A 15,319-nucleotide genomic window follows, 5' to 3' on the forward strand; every position below is an offset into this window, starting at 1 on the left:
GGGCCCACAGGCCTTACCTCGCCCGTTCCCTCGGCTCCTAGCGCCTTAGCCGTCCTCAGGCCCTGAGACTCCCGCCCGAAGCTCATTCTCACCTGAGAAGCGGCCGGACGGTCACCTCCTCCAGGGCACTCAGGGAAAGCGAATCAGTCCTTCCTTTGGGCGCCTGCAACGCCCCACACGGCTTCGGCCCCAGCTCCGCAACCCTGAAGCGCCTTGGTTTTTCACCACCACCCAACCCCCCTCCGTTCATTCACTCGTTCGTTCACAGCTTGAGCGCACACTGCTTCGACAGCCCCCGGGCATGGGCCTGGGCTGTGCCTTCAGGTGCCTCCCCCCNTGGGCTGTGCCTTCAGGTGCCCCCCCCCCCCCCAGCCCCGTGCCCCACTCCTGGGAGGCGGGGCGGGCTCCGTGGGCTGCACCTCGTTATCCCGCGCCAGCGCCAGCGAGGCGCCTGGCCCCGAATGGCTTTGGGTGAGTATTTGCTGAGTGAATAAACATTTGAGATCATTTTATTGAAATACTTCAGAGTAAATTTGGAGACAGGCATTCCTCTACTCAAGAGTAATTTAATAACCACAAATGTCTTTAACACGGTGGGGAGGCAAAAAAAGGTGTGCATTTTCCGTTATTGCTGCTGTTAAAATAAATGGCATTTTTAATAAAGTGTCCCCGTACAGCATACAGAATGTGGCCACATGATGAAATAAATAAATATAGTGAAATTATGCATTGCAAAGCCGACTTTTTCTAGTCTTTTGGTTATTAAATTTAATCACTTTTGAGCTGTACCTCTACTCTTTTTCCTAGAGGCAGGTACGGTTTTGATTAAAATGTGGGCCCCAGAGCACTTTCACAGGGGAAGGCTGAGTACGTCCCCGGAGGAACCGTAGCAGAGCGAGCAAACGGGATGACGGGGCCAAGGCAGCAGCCACAATTTGCTTCTCGCTTGATGGACGTGTTTATCCCCAGACAGAGTGCACGGAAGTTGCAGGGCGTATGGAAATCTTGCAATTAAGGCAAAGTCTAATTAGAGACTGCATATTCAAAATACAAAGGGAGCTCCGAGTGGCAGCCACTCCGGTCGGCTCGGAGAGACGTGATTACCCACTCCAGTCCCTGCTTGAGTCCCCGTCCACTGAATCATGAGGAGGGGGGATGTACATCTCGCTGCCATACGTGGATTCTCTGGTGGCAGCTCTGACTTCACGGTCCATGGGGACACCTCCGCCCAGGGAGGACAGCACAGGTTTGGGAATCCGCCAGTCCTGGATTTGCAGTCTGGTTCTGCTCCTTATTACGCCCCAGCCTCGGCATCCCTACCTCCCTAACGGGAGTCGTGACAAGCTTCCCTTAGGGCCACAGAAGGATCAAGCAAGGGCTTTGTGGGGACACGGTACAGAGGACATACAGCTCAGGAGCCTGCCCTGCGTAGGGCCAGAAGGGAGAGCCTGGAGGGGGGGCTCTCACCACTACAGCGTTCGTTGTGCCCACAGGGCCCACGGACGGGTTTCTTTTGGACTTTTCTCCTGTCAGTGCCGGACACCACGCTGAGCAATCAATCTCATTGTCCACAGAGGTGAAAGCCTGGAACAGGCTGTTCCCCCTCAATGCAAACAGTCCTGGGGAGCAGAGGAGGCAGGAGGGACTGATGGCAGAGCTTGCGATCCGGGCTCCTGGCCCAGAGCCAGCAATAGTTCCTGAGCTTGGACTGGTCAAGAGATGAATTCAAATTGTCTTTGCCCTCGAGGAAGTCGCCAGCTAGCCAGGAAGACAGACCAGAACAGAGCATAGGCGTGTGTGGCACCATTTACATCCCTAAACGTTTTACAGTTTAAAAAATGCTTTCTCCACTGATCCCTCGCTTAATCCTGCCACAAGCCCGTGAGGGCGGGGTTCACACTGGCCCCTATGCCCTGGATCCCCAGGCCCAGGACTGCTCTTCAGGCACACAGAAAGGGAGGTGTGTGTCGCAGACCCCCCCCAACTTGGGCCCCCCAGGCATGCTATATTGGAACCTCTCTGCTTTCTGCTCTTTCTCTTCAGATCCCCTTTTTGTCTTTTTGTGCGAAATAGTGACAAGGTTGCAGACGCCTTTTTTACCCCTGCTCATCCCACCCCGGAGTGGGGCGACCCCAGAGCCCACGCATCTTTCCCTCCCGCGTCCTCACACTCCGACTGCGCAGCTCTGCGTCCCTTAGCAGCCTGTGCTGGTGGCTTGCATGTTGGATGGATTCACCTACGTCGACTCAGACTCTTAAGTTTCCTCCCACTGCCTGCTTTTCTGACTCCACATCATGCTTTGGGGATTTATTTATGCGGATACATGCATCTCTAGTTCGTTGTTGGCTGTATGATATTTTGCTCTAGGAGGAAAGTCAGTGCTCATGTACGTGCACGTGTACAGTTATCCTGCTGTGGGACGTTTGCCTCCGTCTTTCCACCATTCCTGCTGCTGCAGGGAGAGGAAACTTACGACATGGCTATACCCCAACCCCAGCCAGGGGGAGACGAGCCCTCCTCTAACTGTGTCCCAGAGAGCAGGGTCTGGCACCCAGCCCACTAGCAGTCAGTGTGATTACTAGAAGGCACTGAGGCCCTGACGAAACAACAGTGGGCTTGGTCTCAGAAGGACCTGGATTTGAATCCTGAAGCTTTCACTTATCAGCTCTGTGACAGTGTGCAAAAAAGCTAACCTCTCTGGGCTGCGGTGTCCGCATCAGGAGAAATAAAGACAGTAATGCCGATTCTGAAATATTCTTGTTGTGATGATCTAAATGTGTAATGTCTTCAGTGTGGATCCTGACCGACAGGAGGAGCTCAGCAAAGCGACTGGAAAGACTCCTGGCCCTGGGCAGGGGAAAGGGGTGGGGGAGGCATCACATGCTCTTGTTGGCTGCCCTTCTCACACTGAGTAAGGAAGTCCAGATCAAAAGCTCAGTCTTAGATGAATGGATAAAGATGTGGTATATGTATACAAAGGAATATTACTCAGCTATCAAAAAGAATGAAATCTTGTCATTTGCAATGATGTGGACTGAGCTAGAGAATATAAGGCTAAGTGAAATAAGCCAGTCAGAGAAAGACAAATACCATATGGTCTCACTCATGTGGACTTTAAGAAAGAAAACAGAGGGACATACAGGATGTGGGGAAAAGAGAAAAAAGGAGAGAGGGAAACAAACCATAGGGACTCTTAAAGATAGAGAACAAGCTGAGGGTTGATGGAGTGAAGTGGGTGGGGGATGGGTTAAGTGGGTGATGGGTATTAAGGAGGGCACTTGTTATGGTGAGCACTGGGTGTCGTATGTAAGTGATGAATCACTGAATTCTACTCCAGAAACCAATATTGCACTGTATGTTAACTAAGTAAAATTTAAATTAAAAAAAAGTGACCAACCCCCCAAAAAACCCCAAAAGATCAGTCTTAAAGACAAAAAAAAAGAAAAGAAAAGGAAAGAAAAGAAGCCAACTTATAATAATAATTTAAAACCTAGGAGAGCCCAACCCACCTTCAAATCTGGCCATAGTCTCTATTCCCTCTGTGCCTTTAACGGGCCGACACTGGAAATCTCCAGGTGTGTGGGGGCTCAGTCTTGGACCAGGGTCCCCGAAGGGCAGCCTCACCCTACAAAGCCCCACCTACTCCCCTGGGTCCTGAGGAAGGCAGCACCAGGCTGGGCTACGAAGGGTTAAATCTCTCCCTTCCCCAAGAGATTGGAGCCAATGAGGCTTTCTGCTTAAATGGCCTATAACCACCTCCCAAAGCTCCCTCTCAGAAAAGTGCCAAGTCAGCAAAATGAAAATAATTTAAAGAGCCATTGGAAAGAGGAATTACGGCCTCCCTCCTTCTACCCACAATGATAGCTTCTCGGTAGTGAGTGGCTCTCATTTTTCATATCCAGGGCCAAGGGCTTTGCACCGTTTGGGGAAAGAATATGTCACAGGCTGAAATCTGCTCCCCTATGGGAGGAGGGGCAGGGGGAGCAGGAGGACTGCAGGTCATGGGCGGGCGCTGTAACCCAGGAAACGGGCTTGTACTGAGCAGTGAAGAAGCCGCGGCAATCTAATGAGCAGTAGAATGAACATAGACAATACTATCAGACACACGATAAATACTGCTACACCGGGACATCGCGTATAAACGCTTCAAAGTAACACACTGTACCCCTTAAACTCCCACGATGCTACATGTCAAATTTATTCGAGAAAAAAGTGAACGGGGGGAAACGAAGGCTCCCAGAAGCAGGCGGAACGCGCTATCCCGGCTCCCTGCTTTGTGGGGCCGAGGGCTGGGCAGCCCGTTAGTGAGCGCCGTGTGCCCAGACTTCCTACGACAGCCCTGAGACAGAGCTGATGGTATTCTTTCCACGTAGCTAATGAATCGGAGGACCCAGAAGGTTCAGTCGCTTGTCCAAGGTCATGTTACTCAAAAGTGGTGGAGGGAAGGTTCAAACCTGCACTGGCCTCACACCGATGCTGTTTCCACGGCGCTGGGGAGCAAGTGCTCAGGGAGACCTGACACAGTCAAACCCAGGCCTGCAGTCGGCCCCCTCCCTGGGCACGGTTCGTCTCCCCCTTGGGGGCTGTTGCCTCTGCAGGGGCGGAGTCCCGACCAGGAGGGCCTGCCCTGAGCTGCCCAGAGCACGGGGGCTGTGTGAAGGAGGGGCTGCTCTGGACACAGGTGCCCGGGCCCGTCCCACCTGGACCACTGCACAATGGTGTTCGCAGCCCGGTTCCCACGTGGCAGTGCCAGCAGTCAGGGAGGAGGGACAGTGGGCATCTGCTCCTCAGCATCGCTCACCTGGGTTATTCCAAAAACCTCCTGGCCTCCTGTCTCTCCCCAGGCCGCCCACCACACCGATGCTGGCCTGATTTTTCAGCAGCTGTCTGTAGTCTTCGGGGGCCAGCACCTCAGTCTGGGGCCAAGGCCCTCCACGGTCTCACCCCCACACACCCCTCCTGCCTCCTCTCTCAATACCAACTTCACCTCCCCTCCTTGAAATGTCTATCGCCTCCCACCTCCTGCCCCCTGCTCACAATGACTGCAAACGTTTACATAGCACTGTGTGTCCGGGGCAGCTCTAAGCTTTGTAGATACGCACTGAGCGCTCACGGGAACCTGAGACCTCCATTTTATGAGGAGGAAACTAAGGCCCAGACCAGTTACCGAACTCATGGGGGCGGGGGGGATGGGGGGAGCCTGCCTCAGCCCCAGGCAGTGTGAGGTCAGACTCCTCACACTTCACCGCTGCCAGATCCTTTCCTTCTTTCTTGACTTGGCGGTGCCCTATCCTGGGGGAACAAGGCCAGGGAGGTCTCAGGACATTCTCTTGAAGGGCTTTCCTCATTCCCCAAAGCCTTAAACCTCCCGGTGGAGGGAACTGCTGGTTTGGCATAGCCTTTGGTCATCAGAGGCCAGGGTTTCATCTGTGCCCGGCCCTGTGCTGGGCTCAGGGACTCAGGGAGGAACACATGGTGGCCCCTATGAGTGCTCACAGTCCAGCAAGAAAGATGGAGGCACCATGACTGACAATCCAGGCTGACAGACGAGCAGAGGCACAAGGCAATTTAAAACAGTGCTGACACACGACTGGTCTCAGAAAACCGTTTCAGTGGGGTCGCTGTGCTCCAAAACCAGGGAAAGGTGTACGTAAGGGTGGGGTCGGGACAGGCATAGTATGAACAAATCCCCACAGCCGCTGTGGCTGGGTCTGCAGCTCAGACCCTAAAGTCCCCGGAATTTTCCCAGCATGAAAATCCCTGAGCTCTGGACAGGGCTACAGATGGCCATGAGTGAGAACTGCCGAGGAATTAATGGCAGGGAACCAAGGACAGTGCTGCAGAGAAAGCTACCCTGGCATTTGTTCCTGTGTCGCTTCTCTGACGGCTGCTACCATGAGTTCAGGGGTGACCAGGGTGATAGCTGGCAATCTGGGCTCACTAAAAGTTTCTGGATAAATTTCAGGGGCCCATTCCAGGGGGCAAGGAGGGTCCCTTGTCCAGATTCTTCCCACAGAAGACTCTGTGTGGGAGTGGCCCAGGCCCCGGACATTTATTACCTCCTTCTTCCCATAACACTACTGGCCTCATCAGGAACACCTGTGGCCTGCCCCTAGGCAGGAGCTAAGGGACAGGCCTGTCCTTCCCGCACTGGGATTGAGTCGCAATGACTCCAGGGTTTATCTCTGCTCCATTCCTCCTCCTCCAACTTTGGGGTCCTTGCTTTAGTTCAGAACTGGATTGGGGCCACAGCCTCCTACTGAGTCTTTGACTTTTGCATTTATTTATTCAATAATTTTTTAATGAGTGTATACTATGTGCCAGGTGCTCAGACTCCATCAGGGAACAAAATAGAAACCAAGATGCTGAAGTGGATGCTGGATGTAATTATGATAGAATTTGTGAATTATTCAGATACAAGAACAGAGAGAGAAATCCACAACTCAAATATAGGTACTTGTCAGTAATTCTGATTATTGTTTGGGGCGGGAGGGTGTTGGTGCAGAGGGAGGATGTGGGGGTCTGGCTCTTTCTTTATTTCATGCCCCTGACACCTGGAAATGGGCACAGCAGATGACTGAAACAGGGAGGCTTTGCCCTACTGATTCCTTGAAATAGTCCCTCTTCCACTCCACTGCCTCATCATCCAATCTACCATCACCCTGGAAGGCAGAGGGAAAATCCCATTTTCCACATGACAAAGTGAGTCTCAAAGTAGTGAGACTCACCTCCAGAGTCACTAAGCACTTGGCTGCAGAGTCGGCTGTGAGGCCCAGGCCCTCTGTCCGTCCTTCTTGCTCATTAACCACAGCTTCTCCTGGTTGTAGCACATTCGTATGAAAACACCAAGATGCAATTACATGCCACTTAACATAATTACAATACGGAAAAGTACCTTTGTTTAGATCAGTGATTCTCCAAGTGTGGTCCCTAGACCAGCAGCTCAGGCATCACCCTGAGACTGGATGGAAATGTAAATTCCTGAGCCTTGTACCAAGACCTGATGAATGGGAACTCTGGGGCGGGACCTGTGCTCTGGGTTTCAACAAGCCCTGCGGGAAATTCTGAAGCAGGCTGAAGTTTTAGAACCACTGGTAGAGAGGAGAGAGCATTGAATCTTGCCTCCGGAGACTTGGGTTTAAGTTCCATCCATTAACTATGTAACTCAGGAAATTCAAATTACCCTTCTTTATAGCCTGGCTCCTTACCCTCAAAATAAAGACACATCAGAGAACTGCTGTGAGGAATCACAAGCAGGAATATCTGTCTTTTATATTATTAGCCAATGTAATAATAATAAAGCCATTCATTCATTCACTCATTCATTCATCCAACGAGCACCTGGTCTCCTGGACGCAGGCCCCCCAGGCTGGGCGTGACCATTTTGCTATCTTTTTAGAAACCCCTGGGCTGAGACACAGGCTGATAGTCTGTAGCATACAGAAAATCCTTCATTAGATAAAACTGGTTCTCTATGTTTTACTGTGCAAAGGTGGGGGCTGTGGCTGTGACGGCAACAACAGGTGCACGCCGCGCCAGGGACCCGAGGTGCTACGCCAGGAAAAGGACGCGGATTTAGCCAGGACCCATTCAGGGCCAGGCTCCTGCTCACACGCTTTCACTGGGGATTTCACCGAATCCTTAGAGCGAATCCTCAGAGGCAGAGTTTTCGGGGCTGTACTACTCGGGTGAAGAGAGGCAGGGAGAGAGCGCGCCTGCCAGGGCTTAGAGCCGTCAGCATGCACAGCGTCGATACCACCCCATCTGAGGACAGGACGCATCAGGGCAAGGATCTCTTGGCTCCCACACGCAGTCCGGGTGCCGGCAGCTGAGCCCTCCCCGGGGCCCGCTTTTCCGTTGGGAGCCGGCTAGCATGCTTCCTCATGTTGTCCTCCCAACAACACTACAGAGTGAGAATTACTGTTCTCGTGTTTCTGATGTGGAAACAGAAGCTCAGGAACCCATGGGACTCATGGAGCAGGAGAGGGGCCGTGGATTCAAACCTGGGACGCCTGGCTCCCAGCCCCGCTGCCTCCACCCCGTCTGCGGCTAGGGAGCCCTAGCCTCCCGGAGGGACGGATTCATGGAGCAGGAGAGGGGCCGTGGATTCAAACCTGGGACCGCCTGGCTCCCAGCCCCGCTGCCTCCACCCCGTCTGCGGCTAGGGAGCCCTAGCCTCCCGGAGGGACTGGAGGGAGGGTGCCGGTGGGAGCAGCTCTTCACCACCACCTCTTTCAAACGCCCATCTTTTATGAAGTCTCCTGTTTCATTTTCTTCATGAAAATGCTTCTTCTCTGCTAGGATCCTGCTGGTTGCTATAAACAGTGTCTTCAAGTTAAAATCCACCCTTCCTCCTCTCCTCCACTCCCTTCCTCTCATCTGAGAGTAAAACTGAGGCTCCAGGCAGACAGGACATACTTAATGTCCCTCACTTCCCACCATTGGGATCCCTCCAGCTCCCATGGCAAGGGTCCTGCAGGGCTGCCTACCCCGTGCTGACCACCTCAGCGCCTTGGGCCCTCTGCTCAGACCTCACCATCTCAACGAGCCTCCCCAGGCACCCCCACTGATAGGCCAGCCTTCTCCCTGCCGCACACGGTCTCCCTGACTCCACACTGCTTTTCCTTTTCTCAGGGCATTCACTACCTTCTGCCATTTTCTAATTTATTGTGTTTACTGTTTATCTTCCTCGTTCCACCTCTGCTAGAGTTTAAGCCCTTTGTGCATTTAGACCAGTGACTGACACATAGTAGGCACCCAATAAATATTTGTTGAATGCCTGAATGAACTCCATCATTACTGATAGGAGAAACTTCTGGATACAGGTGGTGAGGCTAGAATACAGAACCTCTCTCCCCTTTACCTAATGAAACAGTAAATGGCCACATCCTCAGGTGTCAGATTGGATGGGGCTGAAAGAGTGTGTTCTGGAGCAGTGGAAAGAACACAGGGTTTGGAGCCACACCGGAGGTGTGACTCCCTGCTTGGAACTGACCAGCAGTGCCTGTCAGAGTGCTGGGCACAGCCTAGACATTCAGCACATGTAAAATGAATGGGGGGAGGGATGGACTGAAACACACATGGTCAACTGACAGTCATTGTCATCCTTCGGGTGGAAACTCAAATGCCACTTCTCAGAGCCACTGCATGATCTCACTAGATGGAGTTGTAGCTACTAGAATAACCCAGCTCAGAAAAGGCTAATTGGTGATGAGAAGAGGGTCTTTAGTGGAGGACCACATGGCTCTTTCCTTTTCACTGAACTAAGCATTATTATTGATAATTTGGTTAGGACACAAAAGATCATATGTATATACTGTAAAACTGGGAGAAAGGGCATATCATAGAATCAAATTCCATAAGGATCTCACATACCCAAATGCATGCCCAGACAATTTGCCTAGAAAGGAGTTTAAAAAGTACATCTACATAGAAAGTTAATTCATCCTGCATCTTTAAAAATTCCAAAAACATGTGCATGTCTACCCTGCTTGAGACATGGCTGAACCTTTTGGGAAGCAATATAACAACACACGGAACGGACTATAAAATGTTCTTGCCCTTTAACCCAATTAGCTCAGTCCCGCGAATTTAAGAAACAAACAACCATAAACGATCATGGCAGCATTATCTCTAATAGCAAGACACTAGAGACAACAAAATGCACACGAGAGATAAGAAGGCAATCACAAACCAATACCGGGAAGGGCATTAAAATGGTAGCTGTGCAAATCGGGCAGCAGAGGGGGAAATGTTGGCCACATGATGATGGATGAGCAAGGCAGGGTCACGGGAGACTGGCCAACCACCGGGAACAAAGAGGTGCTGTCCATGGACAGACAGGAGGGCCTCCCAGGGGTGATGTGCAGTTGGGCTCAGTTCTTGGGATTATGGCTGGATTTTCTTTTTTGGCTTTGGCTTTCCTCAAATTCTGTTTTGTATTTTAAACACAAATGGAAAAGAAGATCTCAACCAGCTGGAATGTTGGGCTGAAACCAATAAGATGAAATGGAGAAGGGATAAATGCAAAATCCTGTATTTCATTTAAGAAATATATCTAAGAACACACACTTGAAGGGCACCTGGGTGGCTCAGTCAGTTAAGCTTCTGCCTTTGGCTCAGGTCACAACCTCAGGATCCTGGGATCAAGCCCCGTGTCGGGCTCTCTGCTCAGTGGGGAGTCTGCTTGTCCCTCTGCCCCTCCCCCTGCTCGTACTCTCTCTCTTTCAAATAAATAAATAAAACCTTGAAAAAAAAAAAAGAACACACACTTGAATGGGGGTGTATGTGAATAAAAGCTGCTGAAAGGAAAAAGGGAAGGAAAAAGGGAACAAAAAGAAGGACCATACTGAAGCCTGGAACCCGGATGGCATCGTGGCAGGCCAGTATGACCCCCACAACAACTGCATAAAGGACAAGGTGGGGGACATTATAAACTTGACCAACGTCCTCTAATCTAACAAAGACTAAAGTCAGAATCTGAATTTTTTGTAAGTTTCTCTGCTCCAAGACCTACGCTCCTCTTGTAACACTGGGAACTACAGGCACAAGTACTGTGTTAGTGAGAAAGACCAAGCAGAGGAAAGGCTGGCGGCTGTACACTCCACGGGGGACAATGCTACCGCAGGACAGGCTAGTACAGGGTTAGGCCCCTGGACACATGCCAGCAGCAGAGGAGACAACCTGCTCTAGTGTGTGCCCTTCAGACCCTTCCTGAAGCACCTGTCCAGCCTTGACCCCTATCTTTTAGGGACACAACCATAGAAGAGTAACCAGCATGGTCAGAAGTCTTAGGATTAACTGGGAGACACTGGATGCCTTGCTGCTTTACTCCCATGACCTCATGTAACCCTCGAAACACCCTGGCAGGTAGCTATTAGGCTCCCATTTTACAAAGGAGATAAAGAGAGGTTCAGCACTTGCTCAAGGTCACTTACTAGTAAGTGGTGGTCGGAATTCGAACACAGGGCTAAGTCCAGAAGCCCCACTCTTTCCCGTGTAGCCTCCCTCATGTGAAGATGGTAAAGCGGAATTTGAACTACTTATTAGTTGGTGAAGAGACATGATTGCCCCCTTCAACTCAGCAAAGGGCTATGAGGAGAAGCGTTCTGTGTCACTTCAGAGGGGAGAATCTCAGTGACCTCAGAAGCCTCAAGGAAATAGATTTTTAGCTCAACAGAAGAACGTCTCGGTGACAGTAAAAATTGGATGGACTCTTGGGTAGGAAGATGACTCTCCCATCCCTGGAGGTATTCAAGCACAGTCTAGAAAGGCATTTGCTTATAGTGAATGGGTGATCTGGGTAGAGGACCTCCAAGTTCACTTTTGACCCGGAAGTTCCACGAGCCTAACGAAGCCGTTTGGCACAAACCGATCAATCCCTTCGAAAGAAGTGATGAAAGTATCTGTTGACATGTCTACTTGCAGATATAAAAGTAAAAATTAGGTAAACACATTTGTCCAGAGAAAACTAAACACAGAAAATGAAATGGATTCTTCTGGAAATGCTTACAGGTTAAGCCTTTATTTTCTGAAAACAAGAAACCAAACTCTGGGGAAATGTGCAATCTCAGAAATAATCAAAGAAAATATAATGAGGTACTAGTTTTCACCTAGTAAGTTGGCAAAATAATTTAAAACATGGTCACACTCATTATATGTATCAAGAATGTTAAAAAAAATGTCATTCCTTTTGACTCAGGTAAAACGACCTTAAGGAAATGATAGAAAATATAAAGGGAAAAAACTGTGCACACAAAAATCTTCCCCTGAGTTTTGTGTATAAACAACCTAAAAGACAAGGAAGGGCAAATGGGCAGCTGGGTGGTGGGGCTGGGGCTGAGGCTGGCAGGGGGGCCAGAAGGCAGGGAGAAGTCGGCTTGGTGTGGCGGGGAGAGCCCATGAGCACCAAGTGCTGTGGGATAAGCATAAGCAGTCCGGAGGGCCCAACGCAAGTGTGAAAGCCAAGGCCACCGTGTAAGAGTTCAGAGCAGGCTGGAGACTGGGCCGGGGGAACCCAGGGGAGAACTTGAATGGGTGTGGGGAGAGAAGAGGAGAGGAATGTCAGCTCTCACCCTGCGGCCCTTTATCCACTCTGGCCCGGGGCTTTCATTACATTCTCAGTCCTTCTAACAACCCCACAATGGGACGTTAGTTCCTCCATTTTGCAAACGAAGCAGCTGGTGTTCAGAAAGAGGAGTAACTCAGGTCAGGTGAGGCAGTCAGGGTGAGAGTTGAGAACTGAACTTGAATGCGGTGACCTCCAGACTCAGGCTCCCACTACCTGCCTCGCTGGGCCCATGTGCAGCACGGCCGTTCAGGAGCTGGCAGCCCTCCGCCTTAGCCCCACAGCCCAGCAGATGGCTTACTCCACTATAGCTTGACGTCCGTCCACTTGGTGGGTGTTGGAAAGGATGGCTACGTTTCACGGAGCAGCAGGGAAACATGATAAATGGAAAGGGAAGGATGCAAACCTGATCATATGCTATGATCACAGGGATGTAAAATACATACTCAGGCCTTGAAGAAGAGACTGCACGAGATACATCGCCATGCTTGCAGTAGCCCATTTTGGAATGTTTCCCCCTATTTTTCCAAAAACTTCGGTGCAGTGGCTTTTATTTGTTTATAACTACAAAAGCAAGTCATAATTTGAAATGCATCCAAGAAATCCATGAGCACAGAACGGTCACTCACACACGTTCCTCTGCCAGAAAATAAAAACAAGCCACATCTTTCAGGTTCATCTGGTAACCGAGAAACCTGTTGCCAGGACTTCTGAAGACAGTGCCCAAACCCCATCCATCCAGGCTCTGCCAACTCTGTCCTGACTGTCCTGTCCTCCACGACTCCCTGGCCTGTCACAGGAATTGAAAGAAAGAACCTAAGTATGAAAGTGAGGGGATGCTCACTGGGGCCTAAACAGAAAGTCACTTTCTGCGTTGTGTCCAACTGAACGGCACCCAGGGGTGAGGAAAGAATGACTCTGCACAAGCTTTGGGTCGGAGACTCAGCCATTTAAAAGGAAATGTATTCTGTTCCAGGTATCCTCAGGCACTTGAGAAGGAGCATGTCTTTTTACGTAGGAAACACTCTTGCTCCTTCATTAGAGCAGGTCTTCTGCTGACTTCTACTGGACTGATACTATTCAAGACAGGCGCTTGTGTTCAAATACACGTTCCCAGCCCCATCTCAAGCTTACTGACTCAAGCTAAGCCACGGCGCAGAAGTTTGTATTTTAAGCCTCAGCAAACTCTTAATACTGGACATGTTTGGAAACTCTTTACTACACACAATGAATTTGAGTTTTGTGTATGTATTTGAAGGTAATAAAACTGTGAAACCTTTTAAATGGTACTATAGTTCCTTCAAATGGCTTGAATTAATGAGACTGATTTCCCCCGATTACTGAGGTTGGGTCTCTCTAAAGATACCTTGAAATTACAATCCTAGAGTCTCAGCCCAGGACTTTAACGTGTCACGCACCTTTCAGGGAAGAGGTAAAAGGGTGGATTTTGCACAGACCTGCATTCTGACCCAGCTCCACTGCTGAGAAATCTGAGACCTTGACCAACACGTTATTTAACCTCTTCTGAGCCCATTTCTTCATTTGTGCAGGTATACGAAGGATGGCCTTGCCCCGTGTCACAGTAACAGGGCACTAGGCACACAAGAGGCTCAAAACCATCTCAGTTAACTAGGGTATGAAGCTCTCCTGACTCCCCATCAGAATTGGCTCTATGTCCTTCCTTGTCACGTCCCCTTTTGACTTTACTCTGCCTTACAGGCTAAAAGTTACTAACATCTGTGTGGCTCTTTGAGATTTCCAGAGTCCTTTTCCCAGATATTACCTGCAATGCTCCCCACAACAGCCCTGAGTTAGGGAGCATTCTCTCCACTTCAGTTTTATTTGTTTACTTATTTATTTATTTATTTAAAAGATCTTATTTATTTATTTGAGAGAGAGAGAGAGGCAGCGAGAGAGGAAACACAAGCAGGGGGAGTGGGAGAGGGAGAAGCAGGCCCCCTGCTGAGCAGGGAGCCCGATGCGGGACTCGATCCCAGGAACCTGGGATCATGACCTGAGCCGAAGGCAGATGCCTAACAACCGAGCCACCCAGGCAACCCCACTATCTCCACTTTAAAAGAAATGAGCCCCAGAGAGGCCAGAGGACCTTGCCAGAAGCAGAAAAGTCAGAATTTGAACACAGACCCCAGAATTTTTCACATCCTGTTCCGTCCCTACTACAGGCAATGTACATTTCACAAAGCACTTTCACATCTCTCACACATTTTAAAATATATTTCCCCCACTAACCTAAAAGCACCTACAAAGCGGGTACCATATGGTAATAGTTTTTGAAGGGAAACGCACACAGTTTCTGGGTGTCTGTGTCTTCACCATGGTTAGGGAGAAAAGGGGATGAGATCGAGAGGACGCACACTTTTCCCCAGTCTCTTATGCACTCCACACTATTCATGCCCACGCCATTGAAATGAACCCATTTTAATAGCATAAATTTATCAAACACTGCTACCAAGCGTCATGAACTTTACTCATGGAATGAGTTAAACTGCGTTAAACACTTAGAAAAGTCCTGACATATATTATCTGTTTTTATTATTTAATTATCCAAACAGCCTGTGAGGTAGACATTATTTCCCTCATTATACTGATAAGGATTCTGAGAAGTTAAGCAGTCAGCCCAAGATCGCACTGCTGGTTTGTGGAAAGTTGGGGGAATGCCATAAAAGGAAATTCACATCTACACACCCTATTATCAAGCATACAATATTTCACCTTACAAAGGATTCTTTTATTTACTAAAATAAAGTTCCTCAAAGAGGCAGCCACCTCCCCTACTTACCCCAGTGACCCTGACCTTTTGCTTACAGACCTTCAATGGTCTCGTGGATAAAAGCATTAGAGAAACCAGAGGCCAAAGTTTTCCAACAATGCCTAAAAGCCAATAACCAGAAATGAAGAAAATAATAATTGGCAACATTTATTGAACACTTTATATATAGGTAAAGAATTCTTATAGCAACTCCTCAAGGTAGATATCATCTCCTTTTTACGGAACAGAAAACGGAAACTCAAGAGGTTAGGTTAAGCCCAAAGCAAGCAGGGGAGCCAGGCTTGGAACCCAGGCGCTCAGCCCCAAACCCCTGCCATTTCCAATACACCATGCTGACTTCACAGGCATTACAGAAAGTGCAAATCAACAGGAAGACCGACTGTGGTGTGCCAGATTGTGCGCCAGGCACCTTAGCGAAGCAGTTGCTGAATGAGATAAAAATTATGTAACTTGAAAGATCA

The 15,319-nt window shown here is 49.7% G+C and overlaps 1 protein-coding gene across 1 annotated transcript in view; it reads right to left on the reverse strand.

The window, feature by feature from the left end:
• AGBL4 (ATP/GTP binding protein like 4) overlaps nucleotides 1–15,319 on the reverse strand; it is a 1,364,734-nt gene that overhangs the window by 177,267 nt on the left and 1,172,148 nt on the right. The gene's annotated exons all lie outside the window — the stretch shown is intronic.

This window comes from Ailuropoda melanoleuca, chromosome 2 (genome assembly GCF_002007445.2).
Source record: "Ailuropoda melanoleuca isolate Jingjing chromosome 2, ASM200744v2, whole genome shotgun sequence".
NCBI classification, from domain to species: Eukaryota; Metazoa; Chordata; class Mammalia; order Carnivora; family Ursidae; genus Ailuropoda; species Ailuropoda melanoleuca.